Source organism: Sodiomyces alkalinus (assembly GCF_003711515.1).
Source record: "Sodiomyces alkalinus F11 unplaced genomic scaffold SODALscaffold_3, whole genome shotgun sequence".
NCBI lineage: Eukaryota > Fungi > Ascomycota > Sordariomycetes > Glomerellales > Plectosphaerellaceae > Sodiomyces > Sodiomyces alkalinus.
Genome location: NW_021167081.1, coordinates 2039245 through 2059672, shown reverse-complemented (window position 1 = coordinate 2059672; position 20428 = coordinate 2039245).

The following is a 20428-nucleotide window of genomic DNA, read 5'->3' as shown; positions in this document are numbered from 1 at the left end:
CTAGTATAAAAACGCGATTCTTAAAACGAAGGATACCACCACTCCTAGACTAGTGTCCGTACGTGGCTTCGTCATTGTAGGGTTTACGCTATATAGTGTAAAAAGGGTTATCCGCTTACGCCTCTACTACCTTTTCTAGTAAGGTAGGGGAATTAAGAGCGGGAAAATCGGGGTTAGACTCGGGGGTAGTACGGGAACTACGCTGGTTCCCGATAAGGCCTAAAATAAAATGCCTCGATATAGGCTCTGAAAAAAGATTATCCGCTTACGTCTTAACCACCTTTTCCGGTAAGATAGGAGGAGCGGGAATAGTGCGGGTACTATCCTGGGTCCTATATAGGCCTAAGGCAGAACGGTTTAAAGATAGGTTATCCGCTTATATCTCTACTACCTTCGGTAAGATAGGAGGAGCGGGAAAATCAGAACGGGGGCTATTACGGGAACTATCCTGGTTCCCGATATAGCCTATAGCTAAACGCTTCGAAAAAGACTCTAGAAAAAGATTATCCGTTTACGTCTCGATTACCGAGATAGGAGGAGCGGGAATAGAAACTAGGGCAGCACGGAAACTATCCTGGTTCCCGATATACCCTATAATAAAACGCTTCGAAAAAGACTCTACCGCCTTAGCCCGGTTAGTAACCAGGGCGCGCTTATAGAGCGCGTGTTACGGCTTCCTTAATAACCTATCCGCGGGATTTAACGTTCCCGGGCGGTGCCGGATCTTAAAATTAAACGGAGCGAGCTCCTTAAGCCACTACGCGTGTTGCCCCTTATGCTTCGGCTTATCTAGCAAGTAGCGATAGTTTAGGTGGTCTATTAGGACCACTATAGGGCTCTAACTATAAGCCACGTAGTGCCGCCACGTCCGAAAAGACTTAATAATAGCTATCAGCTCAGAATCGGGTATACTATAATTAAGCTCGGCGCCCCGGAGCTTACGAGATATAAACGTAACGGGTCTCTATAGCCTATCCTCAAGCTAACTAATAACGGCGCTAATAGTAAAAGCGGAAGTATCTGGCTTAATACGTATTAGCAGAGTAGGGTTAAAATACCGTAGGACCGGTGCCTTCTAAAATAATAGCTTTATTTCTTCGAACGCGACCCAGGCCTACTAGAAAAGCACGAGGACCCCTGCGTAGCCCCTAATAGGGCCTCTAGTATAGCCTCCTTTTAAATAGTCTATAAAAGGGGCGGCCACCTTAGAGTAGTTTTTAATAAAACGCCTATAAAAACCCGTAAAGCCAAGGAAGACCTATATCTTCTTAACACTATGAGGAAGCTCCTAGTCGCGGATAGCCTTAATGCGGGATAGGTCTATACGTACCCTATTTAGGCTGTAGATAAAACCGAGGAATTCCACGTCTCCGGTCTTAAATTCACACTTATCGGGGTTAGTATATAGGGACTACTACCTAAGCCTAGTAAGGACCTCGCGGACGTGCACGTGGTAGGCGGCTAGGTCTTTACTATAGATAAGAATATTATCTATATAGACTATATAGATAGTATCGATAAGACCGGATAACGCTTAGTTAATATAGCGTTAAAAGCCCACGGGCGTGTTGGTTAACCCGAATAGCATAATAAGGTACTCGTAGTGACCGTATTTTATTCGGAACGCCGTTTTCGACTCGTCGCCCTCTTAAATCCGTAGCCGATAGTATATATCCTTAAGATCTAGCTTAGTGTAGTACTACGCCGATAATAACCGATCTAAGATTTCGTGGATAAGGGGCAGTAGGGTATAGTCCTTAACGGTCACCTTATTTAACCCGCTATAGTTAATATAGAGGCATAGCTTACTACCCTTCTTAGGGATAAATAGAATAGGGGCACCGGCCGGGCTAGTGGACGGTCTAATCTATCCCTTTGCGATGGCTTCCTGTAGATACTAGCGTAGTACTTCGAGCTCTTATACGGCGAGGGGGTAAATAGAACCGTAAGGGGGCTTCTTCCCTTCCTCGATCTTAATAGCGTAGTTCTACTACTAGTGCATTAGTAGCCGCCCGATATTATGGACGTTAAAGACGCTAGCGAAATCTTAATACTATTCCGGTAGCACGGGGGTGGCCACTGGGTCCTTATCTAGGCTAGAGTAGTGTCATAGGTGTACTGTGAGAAGTGATAGGCCACTGCAGGGCGACCTAAGATCACTTAGGAACTAATAGGAACTAAGGAGGGGGTATCGTGATAAGATTATTCGTTGAGTTCTTTTAAGACTCTAGGAACTATAGAAGGCACTCCCCTCTTTATACCTACCTAAGGTCTTCTAACTAAGTGGGTAGCGAGAGGCCTCCTCTAGACTAAGTTTAGGCGTAAGCTAGTTCCTAAGCTAATTAGCTTACTAGATCTAAGCTAACTTCTAAGCTAACCAGCTTACTAGACCTCGACGCGTCGTATCTCTAACGGTCTAACCTAACTACGATCCCCCTATCTATATATAAGTCTAGTACTAGTTCTATAGTAACGTATAAGCACTGTATATTCTGATAATATACCCCTCTCTAAAAATACTCCTATCCTTAGGAGCGTAAGTGCGGATAATTAAAGAGGGATTAGTTATCTAGTAAAGGGAACTTATATTATTACGAAACTCTTTAGGATAACCGTCTTTATTTAGACCGGGTTCTTTCTTCCCACTTAGAGTACTTAAGGAAGATAATAAGCGTTCACCTTTAAACCGTAGATATAGCTATATCTAACTAAGACGTTATTCAGGCATAAAGGTCCTAAGGGTAGTATAATTAGTTTAAAGAGCGAAGTAAAAAGTAATCTATAAATAACTATTATATAAATAAATAATATACCTAAAATATCCTTAAAGTAAGTATATAAAGAGATTACCTATAATGTTAACGTTAACTAGCACGGTTCTTATTATAGTAAGAATAAAAGGATATAGGGGGTCTAATAGCAGGTATAACGTATCGTCGTGGTAGATATAAGGAAGGTATACGCAGTTCTCTAGGGTTAGTTAACCTCTTACTATAGTAATAATAATAATATTAACTATTTTCTCGTATAATCTTCCTCTAATTCTTTTCTTCCCTACTCTAAGTATCTATTTATAGTTCTTATACTATAGGTAAATAGTTCTGTATATTTCCCGTTAAGAATTAATAAGTAATAAGAGGTAGCTTTATTTATAATACTAAATAATTTCTAATAATAATACGCCGATAATTCTTACTATTATATCTAATAATTTAACTAAAGATTAGCTAGCGCTTATTATACAGTATATAGAGAATTTACGCTAGGACAATATAGCTTTACGGCTAGTATTAGGCTAGTAAGATACTATTACTAATAATAATAATAACACTCCTACTAAAATACTTAACTAAGGTAATAGCCCCGTTATTAAGTTATTATCAGATAGCGAGTACGCTCTTAGTAAGTATAAAGAGAATAATAATAATAGTGTTATTATAGTTAACGATAATTCTTTTAAGGGGTTCTTTAAGGGAGAGGGTAATAAGGTGGTTATAGTAAGCCACGGGGAGGAAAAGGAGGATAAGGATAACACTAACCCGGATACGGTTAATAATATTAATAAGGATAAGGATATAGCCGACGCCTATAATGACGATAATAAGCCGTAGGAGGATACTATATACACGGTTAAGGAGGACGTAGAGGGCACCCACCCTCGCGCTCCTTATAACTATTATACGTAGCACTTCCTCCAGCTTAAGCTAGACGGTAGTTATAACTATATTATCTTTAACGCCTATAGGGAGGCGTATACTATTAATTCGCATAAATACGAGTATTACTAAGGTAATAGTTCTCGGGGTTACGTAAAGGTAAGTAATTATAACCCCTTCCCGATAAGCTACTCCGTGGATTACTAACAGACTTCTAGAACACTCTTAAGGCTAAGCTACTAGGTAAGCGTATATAGCATTATCTAATTAAAGCTAACGACCGCGGCTATTATACCAACACGTAGCTTATAAGTAAACCTTACCCCCTAAGAGAGTATACCTTACTAACTTAGTGATAGGCCAAACTAAATGAGCTATAGATTGTACTAGGTAAGGCTAAAAGCGGGTATTAGGCCTAAAATCGTCGGGGCTTTAATACGGCTTCTATAGTTTGCCGCGCCGCTAAAAGGGCGGCTTAGGATACTCGGTCTTATTAGGAAATTATAAAGAATACGCTACTACGTTTCGTAGCTATAAGTGAACGCTTATACGAGTATCTACTTAGTAAGCAGCCGTAGTAAAAGAAAGGACTAGGGTACGGGTAATAGATAGTTACTAGGGATTTATATTAGGGTATTAAGAATTTTACTTTACGGTTTTCTTATCCGGTATAATAGTAAGTCCCTACAGGGTAATAATTAATTTTCTAGACCCTAATTTAGGAGGTCTACGGGTTTAGTATATAAATTCCTAAAGTTCTGATACGTAAGACGTTTTTTAAGCCTAGTATATCAGGATTATACTTCTAAGGCGCTCTAGGTATCTGCCTAAGGGGTATATCGGGACCTCCTAATATAATACTCGTAAAGGAGCGATTCCGGGATATTTCGCGTGGGTTCCTAAGTATTTTCCTCGTAGCCGTAGCCTTCTTACTTAATCAGGTATTAGCGGCGGTTTCTATTATAACGGTAGGCCAGGATATCCTTAACTTCGTACTTATCGGACTCCTAAGGTTCTACCTCGACTTCCTAGGGGACCTAAACGCCGTCTATATAAGGACTTTATAGCTTTAGGAGGGAAATAGGAAACATATTATAAATTTTTATATTTAACGGAAGCTTTAATTTATAGGCGAGGCCGTGATTCTCTATAACTTCCTTAATTTTATAGGGTCCTAGGTACTTATTTAAGAGCTTCTTACTAGGCCGCTTCTACTTAATATTTTTAGCGGAAAGGAAGATATAATTGCCTTTTTAAACCTATAGGTAAGTGTATTAGTATCATAGTACTTCGTATATATATCCTAGGCCTTCTTAATAAGTTCTATAAGGGCTCTCCTATTCGCTATTAGGTATTTAATATATCTATCGGCCGACACGGCGTAGAACTTATTCGCCTTAGGGAGTATAACGTTATTAGGTCCTCGGGGGGTATAGCCTATAAGTGCTATAGCGGGGGACTATTAGATCGTAGAATACTACGCGGTATTATACGTAAACTAAGCTAATAAAAGCTTATCCACCTATTTATCCTATTAGTAGGTATAATAGGTCTATAGGTAGTACTCTAGGTTCTAATATTACCGTAGTTTAATTATCGGTCTACGGATAAAACGCTATCGATAGTCGTCTCTTAAGTCCTAAGCGTCTATATAGGGTAAACTAAAATTTACTCGTGAATAAAGAACCACGGTTAGAAATAATACTATCGAGTAGGCTAAAGATAGAGAAAACACTTAACTATATAAGGTCCGTTAAGCCCTTTATAGTTAAACTAAAGCTGTATAGGATATATAGGGTAAATTTCGTGTACCGGTATACAACGACGAGAATAGCGTTCTTTTTCCTAGTTCCGTGTATTATAGGCGGTAGGCCGGTAATAAAATCGACTAAAATTTTCTAAAACGGACGGCCCGGTATAGAGAGACTCTAAAAATACCCGTAGGGCTTATAATATCTAGGCTTAGTCCTTTAATAAATAAGGTAAGTAATGACGAAAGTCTTAACATCTTATTTTATATATTCCTAAAAGAAGGAGTCTATAATACGCCGGAGGGTCCTCGTAATTCTATAGTATCTAGCTATAGGGTGGTCGTGGAACGCTTATAGGATTTATTCCCGGAGACCGGAGTATTTCGGAATAAAAAGCCTATCACGGAAAAAGACTAGGCCTTATTTATTATAGGACCACGGGTTAGTCGGGTTACCTTCCCGTAGTGACTTATAAAAGGGGTCCTCTTATTAGGCTTCTATAATATTATCCTTAAGACTAAGTAATAACGTTATTATATCCTTGTAAGGAGCCGCTTTAGGGGTAATAGCGTCAACGGGTCCGACCGTAAACTTTTACGTGAATGCTTCCACTAGTTTCTATCGCTCCACGCGAAGGTTAAGATTTTCTACTACGTGTTAGGGCTTTCTTAAGAGGCTATCTATAGGGTTACTAATACCTAATCGGTATCGGATAATAAAGTCGTAAACTGCTAATTCCTTAAGCTACCGGGCGTACTAAGCCTTAACCTTAGGTTTTTTAAGAAGGTAGCGGTGATTTAGGTAGTCCGTTAGTACCTTTACGGGGGTTGACACGTAGGCGATATAGTGTCTTTATTGTCGAAAAGCTTCTATAATAGCTATAAGCTCTATATCTGGGGTAGAGTGGTTTAACTTAAGACCTTATAGCTTCCTAAAGAAAAATACTATAGGTCTCCGCTACCGGTCTACGTTAAGTTAACTAATAACCGCTCCTAAGGCGAAACTTAATACGTCCGGCTTAATCCGGATTAATAATATTAGGTTAAAATACCGAAGAACGGACGCCTCCTAGAATTTCTAGGATAATAGCCGAAAAGTATCCCGCTCCCTAAAGGTTAATACGAAGACCCCTACTCTTCCCCCGTCTTTTAATAGGTTAGTTAGTAGTACTATAATCTTAGAGTAAGACTTAATAAACCGCCGGTAAAACCCCGTGAATCCTAAGAAAATCTGGATCTTCTTAATCGTGTCTAGCTCTTCCTAATCCCGAATAGCTTCTACCCGCTTAGGGTCTATAAAGATACTATAAGGGCTATAGATAAACCTGAGAAACTCTACCTCTTAAATCTTAAAAATATATTTCTTCGGGTTAGTATATAAGGCCTATTCCTGTAACTATTATAGGATACTTCGAATATATTACCGATATAATACTATATCGGAGCTATAAAGTAGGATATCGCATAGGTAAATAACGTAAATAATATCTAGAAGTCCTTGTAAAGACTTATTAATATACCGTTAGAAGGAGGCAGGAGCGTTATAAAGACTAAAAGATATTACTAGATACTCGTAATAACCGTACTTAGTCCGGAATACGGTCTTCTATTTATCGCCTTCTCGGATCCGTAACCGGTAATAGGCGTCCTTAAGGTCTAACTTCGTTTAAATTATCGAATAGGATAGGCGGTCTAAAATCTTATAAATTAGCGGGAGTAGTATCCGTGATACGCCTCGGAACCCCACCGGGTACCGTAGGCGTACCTTAGAGGTACTAGGGTATATAATATAGCACTTATAGGGTATACTATAGCACCTACAGGGTATACCACGGAAGCTATAGTGTATACTAGGGTATCCGGAGGATTGAAAAGTTCCTATCTATCGTCTAAGATAAGCTTAACGCTAACCTGGCCGTTACCGTAGTCCGCCCGGGACCCGAGGTAAAGTAAGCCGACTTTATACACTCCTTAGCTAGCCTTATACTAGGGTAGTATTGGAACTACACCTAAGGTATATAGAAGCACTATATTAACCGATATAACCTAGCTAGGGCTAACTAAGGAACCCGCGGATCTTACAGTTCTATACCGCCTATTATAGTAGTATAGTAAACCGCTCTGAGGTATTATAACCGCCGGTCTAGTCCTATACCCGAGCGATATCCTATACTATAGCCGGACCGCCGTTCCCCTAGCCCTAGCTAATTCCGTCGCTAAAGCGAGAACCGCGCTTTATCTACGCCTAACGCTAACCGCTTTACTAATAATAAGGGTTAACGACTCCTAACCTATAACGCTAATAAATAATCCTACCGTCGATACAGGGACTATCCTAAGGACTACCCCTAAGATTAGGTAAATGCCTCCGCCGAAAAGACCGCCGCGGAATCTATATCCGGAGATAATACCGATATAAAGCCCGAGAATAAGTATTACCACGCCGAGGTAGACTCTAAGGGTTTTGTAGATCCCGAGGATAATAATAGCGCGGGTAACAGACGGAGTAACTAACTATACTAAGTCGCCGACGGACCCGGATATATACCTAAGGATTCCGATCTCTACTAGGTACGCTAAGAGTATAGTAAATACTATATAATTACGAGATCTAACGCTAAGACGATTCACTATAAGAAGTATTATCGCTAGCCGTACTTACCGGCGGACTAAGGTGGATAAGACTCTCCCCTAATCGATAGCGCTTTTTAGGAAGTACGGGATCCCGCTAAGGGTTCCTATAAGTATACGTATACCCGGATTTAAGCCTATAGCACGCTAATAGGCGAGCCGTTCAAAATCTATATTAACTTAGGAGCCTCCCGCTATATAGTAAGCTAGTAGCTCCTTAATCGATTTCCTGATAAACACGTCGATTCTACTAAACACGCCGTTCTTTAGGGTATAGGATCGATAAAGACCCTAGGATAGGCCACCTTTACTATACTAGTTCGTGGTATAGTAGGTAAAAATACGCGGATTAGCCGCTTATACGTAGGAGCCTAGATCGTTCTTAGGCTTAACGCTGGTCTACTCTTGGGATAAGAGTTTAATTATCCTAATAGCCTGGATATCCTTAATACGCGGGACGCTATTCGCGTTAGCGCCTACTAGGATCTCCTAGTATTAGCTTAAGTATTCGCTAAACGCTTATTAGTTTAGCGGAAGCTTAAATCCGCCGAGAAGACTATAATTCTACCCCGGTAGTATAGATTAGTTCTGATTTAGAAGCCGGACGTTAATATCGACTCCATAGAGTTCACGCCTAATATTATAGAATCCCTTAATCTACTCCTACGGGATTAGTTAAGTATACTAATCTTTAACGCCCGCGACTAACCCTTAGTTATTCCACGAAGCGCTAGACTAGGCTATATTAAGCCCCTTTACGTAGATAGTTATTTCCACGCCGAATACGACGATACTCACGATATCCTAATAAAGCGTATAAAAGCCGTAGAACCCCCGGCGGAGGTAGCGAAAGGCGATCTCTTCCGAGGGTATATTATACCCGAGGGGAAACTCGGTATCGCTAAAAGCCCCGATACTCCTATAAAGACCACTTAGGAAGGCGTAATAATCTACCGCTATAAGGGCCGGATTATCCGCCGTTTCGCTAAGATCGTAGAAAGGTACCCTAAAGTATAGATAGACTAAGGCGTTATCGATATACCTCCTAAGGAATATATACGGATCTCCCTAATTAATAGGTAATATAACTAAAAGATTAGTTAAAAGGTATACCCGCTTAGCTATAACGATAAGTAGTTCCTAGATAAAACCCTTAATAAGCTCTATAAGTAAGGATATATAGAATAGCTAACTTAGCCTACGCCTTTCAGCGTACCCGTATTTATCGTATAGCGTACTATAAATAGTAAACGTAAGGGTAGAATAGTAATCGATCTTTATACCCTAAATAAAGTTATAATCCCCGATATATACCCTATACCGTTATAAGATAAGGTTATCCGCCGCCTTCGTAGGAAGAAGTTTATTTCCGTGGTTAACGCCTAAGCCTTCTTCTATTAATTCTCGGTATATAAGCCGTATCGCGAGCGGTTTACTATTATCTTATACCGAGGATAAGAGCATTCTAAGGTCGCTCTTATAGGTTTCCGTAACTTCCCGGCGTATATCTAGCGATATATAGATAAGCTTCTTCGGCTATATAAGGATTTCGCCGTAGCCTTTATTAACGGTATCGTGATCGCCTTAGATTCCGAGGATAAGTACGCTACCTACCTAAAGTCCGTTCTATCCTTTTTTAATCGTAAAAGGATCTCTATTTCCCCTAATAAGTCCTTTATCGTGTACTTATCGGTTTAGCTACTACGATTTAAGGTTAACGCCCTTAGCCTATTAAATACTAAGGAACGCACGGCGGCCCTCTATACGGTACTACCCCCGAAATCTCTCTAAGCTCTCGAATAATAGATCGGTATAACGGGTTAGCTTCGGCACCTTATCCCGCGGTTCTCCTACTATATTAGCCTATTATAGCGCCGGAAGACCGCTTTTCTCGCTAAGGCATAAACGCTGGAAAAGAATATAGGCTAGGCTTATAAGGTATATACTAGGCGTGCCGTGGTCGAGCTAACTACTAAGGAATTAGCCGCGTTTAAGGATATCACGGATACGCTTACCTCTAATATTTATCTTTTTTACTATAATCCCACAAAGATCCTCTTTATCTAGCTAGATACCTTTAAGGAATACGGCTTTTCCGTTATACTCTTTTAGCTTGTTAATAAGTCTAAATAGCTTATTAAGGGAACCGTCCGTAAAACCTTAGTCCGCCCGGTACTTTATATTAGTAAAGGGCTTAACGCCGCTAAGTAGAAGTACTAGCCGACCGAACTAGAGGTCGCCTACCTTATCTAGGCTATTCGTAAAACTTAGACTATTATTTAGTCCGCTCGCCGAAATGCGACCGTTATCCTAACGGATTACGCTATTACTATAGGAATTATAAAGTCTATAGCGCTAGCTAGCACCGATAAGACCCGGTTAAATATAAAGCTTATTCTCTTTTCCAAATTCCTTAGCTAGTTTTAGTTAGACTGCCGTTATATCCCTACTAAGATAAACGTAGTAGCTAATACTCTAATAAGGCTCTTTACCACAGATACGGTAGAAGAAGGAGGAGATAAGAGAGAGCTAAAAAGAATTTAGTGCGATTAGGCGGTCTATTACTTTAGCGAGCTAAGGATAGATCCGGATATAAGATAAAGGATCTACGATAGTTACGCTAATAATCCACGGTAAGCTCCCTTACTTACTTAGGTAAAAGACTATTTATCCACGATTAAGATTCCTTTTAAGGAGGATAATAGCCTGCTATACTATATAGAGTAAAACGGTAAACGCCGTCTTTATATACCGTTCGCCCTATATTAGGAATTTCTTTATACTAACTATAATAAGCGCTACTACTTCGGTGCTAAGTGCACCTAGTATAACCTTATTAGCTATTTCGCTATTCCTAGGCTATATAAGGAGGTAAAGTCTTATATCGCTAATTATTAGGTTTACGCTACTAATTAGACTAACCGCTAGCGTCCCCTTAGCGAAATACAGCTAATCCTAATACCGCTAATCCCCTTCTATACTATCGCTATAGATTTTATTATCGGTTTACCCGAGGTTCCCTTAGCCGGTTCTCCCTAATAAAGGGAGGGCTTCCCTTTATTCGACTCGCTCTTAACCGTCACCGATAAGTTCACTAAGGCCACCTTACTTATTCCGGGCTATAATATATATACAGCTAAGGACTAGGCCTTATTACTACTCTAAGCGCTTTAGTTAGGTAATTAGGGTATCCCCCGATCTATTATCTCCGACTATAACCCTAAATTCCTCTCGGTCTTCTAGTAAACGCTATAGAAGGCCACGGGCATAACGCTAAGGTTCTCCATGGCGTAGCACCCTTAGATAGACGGTCTATCCGAATAGAAGAATTAAACGGTTAAAATCTTTATCCGTATATTCCTCGCCGATAACCTAGAGGTTTTATAGACTAAAGTAATCGTGTCGCTATAGTTAAACCTTAATAACGCCTTTAACGAGGTACTCGGCTACGTACCGAATAAGATACTATACGGTATAAAGACTAATAGTCCCCTTAATCTTATCGGTAAAGCTAGTCCTTAGGTCTCCTGCGAGATACTCTAAGAAGACGCTAAGCTTACTATCGCTATAGCCTAGATATATATAAAGCGGCTATATAATAAAAAGCACCGTAATATCCGGTTTGCCCCGGGCGACCTTATATATATTCGGCTTAGTAACGGTTATAATCTACCTAATAAGCCTTCTATAAGGATCGGCTAATAACGAATAGGTCCGTTTAGTGTGCTAAAGTAGGTAACGCTATTAGTATACTACCTCGACTTACTTAGCACGCTTAATATATACCCGGTAATTAGTATCGCCTATCTATTACTAGCGAAGGACTCGAGTAAGGACCTATTCCCCGGCCGGAATATTAACAGAGGCCCGGTAGACGCTAAGGATTAGGACGATAAGCGATAGCGCGACCCGTATAAGCACTATAAGATTAAGGCTATCCTAGATAAAAGAGTTACACGTAAAGGATAAAGTTAGCCTTATACGGAATACTTAGTATAATAGAAGGGATAGTTAGCTTACTAGAATATATAGATACCGTAAGAAGCTATAGAGGCGTAGGCGCTAATTAATACCTTTAAGAAGAGATAAAAGACCTTAGGTGATCTAAGGATAGCCTTAAAGAAAACGGAGGCTATAAAGGTATTATAGCCAGGAGACGTTAAAGGACTAAAGAAAGCACGGTATATACCGAGGGTCACCGAAGTATCACGAAACGCGCTAAGGGCGCGGTATAAGATAAACGTTACCGCCGCCCCGCGTAACGCCGAATATATAGTAGGAATAGACTTATAACCTATATATACCTTTTATTAACTACCGTAATAGCCACGGTTACCACGGTATTCTATTAGGTAATAGAAAAAAATAATATTACGCCTATAACGCTTAAGTTATTTTCCTTCTCCTCTTCTCTTCACTACTATAACCGTAAACGCTAACGTAGTAAACGTAGTCTATTAGTCTTATATTTCCCCTTACTATTCTTCGTCGTTTTAGTAATATATACCCTTTTCCTTTTCTATTTATATAAGCGCGAGCCGTCCTCCCGTAATACTTTCTACGGTAAGCTAACGGAGAAGACCGTGTTTCCCCTATACCGCCTCGACGAACTAGACCCGCCCTACTACTTACTTACTTCGCGGTACGGGCGCCGAGTTCCTACTAGCTATTTAAGGATTAAGACTACCGTAATCACTTCGAACGCGCCTTTAAGAACCCTAAAAAGCTAGGTACCGGCTTTACTAGGGCTGGATATTACCGAGCCGTTACCCTTTACGGCGGGGAGGAATATCTAGAATATAAGCTAAGCGCTCTTAGCGAGCGGTTTATAGCGTAGAAAGAGTCCTACTAAAGTAAGCTCCGGGAACTCCGTGTATACACGGAAGTATAAGGCTACCTCCGCTTAAAGACTAAAGACCTTAATCGTACCGTCTTTATACCTCTAAACTATCCTAAGGAGAATATAGAGATTACCGAGTATAAGGCTAAAGATATCGTTAAATAGTTCTTATAGCCAGATTACCTACTAAAAGCTAATAAGGAACTCGCCTTATAGGACTATCCTAATATCTTATTTAAGGACTATATCGAGATAGGCCGTAACGCTGACACGCCCTATACCGCCTCGGGGAAGTTTAAGAAAACGCCTTAGTCTACTTACACGGTTAGCTTTAATACCCCTAACGTCGACTTAGCCCCTTAGTCTACCGTATACGTTAATTTAGAAGCCGAAGTTAACCTAGTAGAATCCGCAGCAGGACTATTATCCGCTAGTGCCCTATAGCCTAAGACTCCTATAAGGCCAGAAAGCGCCTTGGTACTAGGGTTTATACTCTAATATATCCGGGACTATACGTATCTATCTAAGGCGGTTTACGATGTTATTCTATCGAAGATAGATATAGACTAAGTATACCCGGAACTTAAGGTATACCTTATAGACTACGCTAGGTAAGCTAATATCACTAATAAGCTTATCTGTAAGTATATACACGGTCTACTTACTATTAAGGGTAAGGAAGTAGCGCCCGTTATACTCTTAGTTAAGGACTTCCTGGCTATAATACGTACCGGCGAGGAACTAATAATAATGCTATTAATAAAGCGCCCGGTACCCGCTAAGACCCATATAGAATACCCCGCTAAGCGTGTTATCGGCTCCTCCGATATTAAGAAAGCTATACAGGATATTATAACAAACTTCTCGGCCCGGCTAAGTATCGCGGGCGCTAACCTAATTAAGGAAGTTATCGTGGCGTATAACTAGGAGGTATTTATTATTAAGTAGCGTGGCTATACTATAGCCCTATTACGCCCGGCCGCTAACTTTATCCTATTAATACTCCGCGACGGTATCGTATAGAATAACTCGTAGAATATAGTAAATTACTCCCTACTCCTCCGCCTTTAGCGTATAGGCCGTATAGTCGCCCTTATACACTTTACCGATAATAGGGACCTTACCGACGCGCGCTAAGACGCGCTATTAGCCCTCCTTATATCGGACCGCGAGAAAGCCCTCGCTATTATCCAGTACTATATAGCGCTTCGATATATCTAGGCTAGCCGTCCGCTCGCTAGCCTAAAGGAAGTATACGCGCTTAACCGGACCGAGTTAGAAGCTATAGCTACCGAGGTTATTATAGAAGAAGCCGCTAAGGACTTATACACGCCGCTAGAAGAATAGGGTATCCTTATAGGATATATATAACCGGCCGCCGAGGACGATAAAATTACCTTACTAAACTAAATCCGTGTAATAGTAAGGAGGGTATAAATTATATCGCGGAATCCTATAGTACGCGGTGGTTTATACTAAGATACGGTAAATTTTTTTTATTTCTTTTATTTCCTTTCGTCTTACTCCGCTCTCCCGTTCTCTCTTTCTAGCCAGGATATACCCAGCGCCTTAGGTAGTAACGATAGCGGTCGCTATTAGGGCGCCGCTAAATATATACCTTTCCTTCTATTATCCCTAACTATACTATAGTCCACTAGTATAACCGTAATAAGCCTTTAGTAAGGTATCGTAGTTATCGGGGAAGCCCGCGGGACGTAGGGCTTTATCGCCCGGGGTATTTAATACGCCTCGGAACCCTACCGGGTACCGTGGGCGTACCTTAGAGGTACTAGGGTATATACTATAGCACCTATAGGGTATACTATAGCACCCACGGGGTATACCACGGAAGCTATAGTGTATACTAGGGTATCCGGAGGATTATATATATAAATACCGAGGATCCTACGGGGTTTACCCGTGGGTATATTAGTCTAAGGGCGCGCCCCCTTTCTAGCTTAGAGAAAATATCTTTATTACACCTTATTTACTATAGTAAAGGTCACCCCTCTAAATCCTAGGTTTCCTAGGTCCGATAGTACTAGCTAGCCAGAGTTATACCCGGCTAGGGTATATTAAATCCTAGATCCTCTAGGTCCTGTAGTACTGGCTAGCCAGGGATTTACCTGGCTAGGGCTTATTAATACGGTCCTTCTTAGTTACCTTATTAAGTCCTCGGTAATCTATATATAGTCTTAGCTTTCCACCCTTCTTCGGAATAAAAAGGATAGGGGCGCCTACTAGACTAGATAAAGGCCGGATCTATTATTTCGCCGAAGTATCTTTGATATACTCCCTTAAGACTATAAGTGTCTCCTTAGCTAAGGCGTAAATAGAATTAAAGGGGGGTGATTTACCTTCGTCAAGTTTAATAGCGTGGTCCTACTTATAATACGGTAGGAGGCAACCGGCTTTAACCGTATTAGAAATATTAGTAAAATCTCGGTATAGTTTAGGGAGAGTATCCTTATTAGAGGGGCTAAGGGGGTTCTAGATATACTCCTAGTAATCTTAAGGGGGGTTTTAGGTAGTAGTTATAATCTAGCCTAAACACGTAGGATAAACGGCCGTGGTGGTTTATGCTATTAAAGGGACTACTATAGTAGCGCGGTTAATAGCCTTCCGTAGCTAACGAGTCGTGGTAATAAGAGCTAATTCGGACTTCTAAAGACGAAAAGTCCACGTCTTATCCTTTTAGTGGATACTAGGACTATAGGACTAAAGCTATAGGAGACTAAGAATAATCTAAGCGCCGTAGGGGTCTAAATCCATAACGTGAAATATAATAGTTTCGGCTTAGGTCCTACCCTAACTATCTATAATTTAGTAGATTAATTTTATAATACTATAGGTCTTTACCTGCTAACCTAGTACTAACTATAAAACGTCCTTAATAGGTTCTAAGAGTTTATAACCAGGTAGGAGGCTAGTATAGATAATAACGTCCAAGTCCGAACCTAAGTCTATATAAGTATAGTAGGAGGTTTATTCGCTATCTTATTATATACTGCCTTATCGTAAACTAAGTTATACTTTTAGGGGATTATAGGAAAGAGGTGCCGATATAGACGGCTCGCGTTTCTATTATAAGGGTTTCTTAGAAGGTATAACCTGTATTTAACCTATTATAGTATTTCTCTTAGAATCTACTAGTATAGAATTAGCACTTAGCGACTTATTCTAGGGATTATTCTAAGGCCTATTAGTAGTCTAATTCGTCTTCCTAGGGTTCTTTAGGTATAAGAAGCGATAGTAGCCTTTCTCGTAATAGTAAAAACACTTAATTTCCCTAATAGGGGGTAGTAGACTAGTCCGGGGGTTCTTTTAGGGTTTATCCGATATATCCTTATTTTATCGTTTAGTGCCCTTAGTATTATTCTGGTTACGACTACGTAACGGGCTTAACTATCTTTTCCGCTTATCGTTACGCTTAGCCCGCTAATAGGCCGGTAAGGAAAAGCGAGGCTAGTTATTATCCTCGGTATCCTGAATTAAGGTAACCTAGGCTTAGCGGGCGGCTATATAGAGCTCTTTAATTAACTTCGGTAATCCTCTAGCATGGATCCGGTCTTTAAGGGGCTTTCGTAATTTATTAAGAATTAACTATATACGAATTTTATCGTTAAGAATAATAGGAACTTCCGTGAAAAGCCTATTTATAAAGTCTAGGAATCTATTATAGAATTAATCTGGTTTTTACCGTATATGGTCGGAGAATAGTTATTCCGTGATAGATATTTCCCGGGTATTATCGTTAACTAATATATTAATAAGGAACTTTCTTATATCTTCCTAAATAGCTCCTCCTTCACGATTTATATATCCGAAGGTAGTCCTTTAATACTACGCTATAGTGACTTAGTAGTCTATAGGAGATTATTAAAGGCGTAGAAGATTTTAGGTACTTTAGTGCGAAAATAATTAGGGTTCATAGCGATCCGGGACTTAATATCCTCGACGAATATAAGATATCTATCGTAAAATACTCTATCCTACTTAGAGACGTCTACGTTTATTTTAATTACCTTATTACCCTGTATAGGTATACTTAAAAAGGACCGGGAGGGCTCCTAAGAGGTCGTAAGGGTAACGGTATCGGGGTTAACACCGCTACGTAGAAGTTCGAGTCGGTATTCTTTCTTTTTTCTTTTAAGACGTAATTCGAGATAACGGGTCTTTATTATAAGCTCGGTATCTTAGAGGTCTATCGTAGGGAGACTCCAGAGATCTAAGTAAGCATATCGCGTTACACGGTTATCCCCTTATCCTTTAGGGTTAGGAATATTAGGGTTAGGGATACTATTAGAGGGAGGAGGGGGCGAAAAGGAAAAGAATCCTTCCTTATTATCGTCTATAGGTCTTATAGGAGGGGGAATTAGCGGATTAATATATTAAGGTATAGTAACCTTATAGTATTCTACTAGGAACTAGTCGTTATAATTCCTATTAGTCGTTATACCCGTGTAGAAAGGGAGAACGAATAAAATATTATAGGTATACTATAAGGAGTAATAAGCTATTATAGGGTAACCTAAGATCACTTAAGGACTAATAGGAACTAAGGAGGGGGTATCGTGATGAGATTATTCGTTAAGTTCTTCTAAGACTCTAGGAACTATAGAAGGTATACCCCTCTTTATACCTACCTAAGGTCTTCTAACTAAGTGGGTAGCGAGAGGCCTCCTCTAGACTAAGTTTAGACGTAAGCTGGTTCCTAAGCTAACTAACTTACTAGATCTAAGCTAACTTCTAAGCTAACTAGCTTACTAGACCTCGACGCGTCGTATCTCTAACGGTCTAACCTGACTACGATCCCCCTATCTATATATAAGTCTAGTGCTAGGTAACGTATAAGCACTGTATATTCTAATAGGTAGGCCCCGTCTTTTAAGAATTTATCTCTATATCCTACTAAAGAGTTTTCTGCTAGGCCGATATAGCCGATATAGCCGATACATGGGCCTCATATAGAACCTATATAGGTTAAAGTAAGGATAGACCTGGCTTATCTAACTGCCCTACGTAGCTCTCTTAGGATTATAACCATGCCTAGCTCTACATAGGATAAGGGATAGGTCTATATACTATACTACTAATCGACGTTAGGCTTAATAGCTATAAGCCACGGCCTCCTTAGGATAATCTTCGCGCCTATAAGATTTATAATATAGAACTCGGCGCGTTATACCCTCTTTTAACCCTAATAGTCTATCGCGACGATAATCCTATAGGTAGACCCGAGAGTTATCTTTATTTATCCTTCTATAATCCAGGATACCAGGACCGGGGACCCCTTAGGGACCTAACTAGGCCTTAGAAGGGACTAATTTAAAACGTTAATATCGGCGCCTCCGTTAAGGAGAGCCGCTATCTACACCTATTCCCTACCTTAGCGAAGGGAAACGCGTGCCTTATCCTTCTTACAACTCATATAGGGGGACCTACGTTTTAAGCGCAAACGTCCTAAACCACTTAAAACCTATATCAATCGATAGCTCTTTTCAAGCCCTATACGCCTATCTATAGCTCTGTATCGCGCAGGCGCTAATTTAGACGTATTATAAGTGCGAAAATGCCTGGAAACGGGCCTGCTCCCCCGCGTACGGGGGAAAAGTCTAATATAGCCCGTGCGCCCACGCTGATAAAGCAGCAGGCCTAGCCGCGCAGAGCCGCACACCCGATCTCCACCTAACTATAACGCTATAAATAACAATCCACTAGCCATAACTCTAGCCATAATAACGCCCCTAACGCCTCTAACGCCCCCCCCTAAGGCCCTTATAACTATAGAGGGCCTAGGGGAGGTAGATATAGGTAATACCTCTATTATAGAGAATTTAACCCTCGCTACGCCTCTAAACTCGAAAAGGCACCTTAGCCCTTCTATACCTACCCCTAGACGTTTCTCTAGGACCCGAATCGAATCCCCCTCGGACTCGGAAGCCGAAGGCGCCTTCGAAACGCCTTCTAGGGCCCCCCCTGCTTCTAGGGCCCCCCCTACTAAAAGACCGAGCCTTTTAGGCTCTAAATAAGCTAAAAAGGCGCCTAGAATAGCTAAAGCCCCCGGAGAAACCTTAGCCGAGCCCCAGAAATCGACTAGTTCGGCTAGTAAGGCATAGGCTAAGGAAATACTCTAATAGGCTCTTTAGCTACTTTAACAGGCCTATACCCTCGACCCTATCCCTTAGATTAATGCCCTAACCGCAGGGCTTAAATCTACTATCGACGGAACCCTAAGCCCCTAGCCTCCTATACTCGAATAGAAGGTCGATAAACTAGCGTATACAGTTCGCAGGCTTACAGAATAGCCTAAACCCCTTTATAGTAAGGCTATAAAGGGGAAAAAAGGCCCTACAGTAACCCAGGCCCCTATTTCAGGGGCTTTAGCACCCTTAGCCTCTACCCCCACCTTTATACCCCCGGCACCCCTCCTAACAGACCCTAAAATGGTCCCTAAGGTTATTCTATAACCTACCGCAGGGGCAGAGATTCTAAGGGAAAACTTCGACCCCCTCGCGCTTCGGAATAAGCTTAATAAGGCCCTAAAATTCCCTATAGTTACGGCTATTAGCCGGTCGACTAACGGGAACCTTATTTTAACCCCGGGGCCGAAATATAGCGTTTAACAGCTCCTAGACTCGCAGAATCAGTGGTTTAAAGAGCTAAATCTCCATCTTTAACCCCCCTAGCCTACAGGCGACTAGTTTAAGCTTATTATTAAATAGGTGCCTTCTAGAGCCTTTAGGGCTAGGGGTAGCGATACCCCTCTACCCGACCCTTCCGAGCCGCCGTAAGAGGCCCTAAACCGAAGCCTATAACAGGGCCTAGGTCCACAGGACCTAGCCACCGAAATAGGCACCTTTAACCCTATTAGGGTAGTAGGGAAACCTCGGTGGCTAGGGGCTCTAAACGCGTTTTACGGCACAGTAGTTATTTCTATACCCTCCACTAAAGAACAGAAGTACTACCTGAAATAGGGGCTCTATATAGCCGGCCAGCGGCTAAAGGTCTATAAATATAGGCCTATAACCCCTAGAACCCAGTGCTTAAACTACTGGAAATTCGGGTATACCCGGGAGACCTATAAAAGCCTAGCTACCTGCTCTATCTATGCCGTTAAAGGATATAAGGAAGAATACCACTACTATAACGAGTATAAAGAATACGGAGATTACGAGTATAAGACCTATAAGTGCTGTAACTGCAAGGGAGATCACCCTCCCTTTAGCAGGGACTACGAGGTCTTTCGAGCTATAAAGCCCTAAAATTCTATAAATAAAGGGCCTTATAGTTCGAAAGATATCCGGTTATTTAATATAACGTCGATAAACAGGCCCCGGCGTAAAAGGCTATCCTAGAATAGACTTTAGAGGCTTCGGCTAATATAGTCCTTATTCAGGAACCAGCTTGCGTCTCGACACTAGAAGGGTAGTTTATCCGAAACCACTCTGCTTTTTACACCGTTACGCCTATATCCTAAAAACCCCAGTTCTTCCCTATTAAGCCTAGGGTCCTTTCTTATATAAGGAAGGGCTTTAGGATCGATGTTTT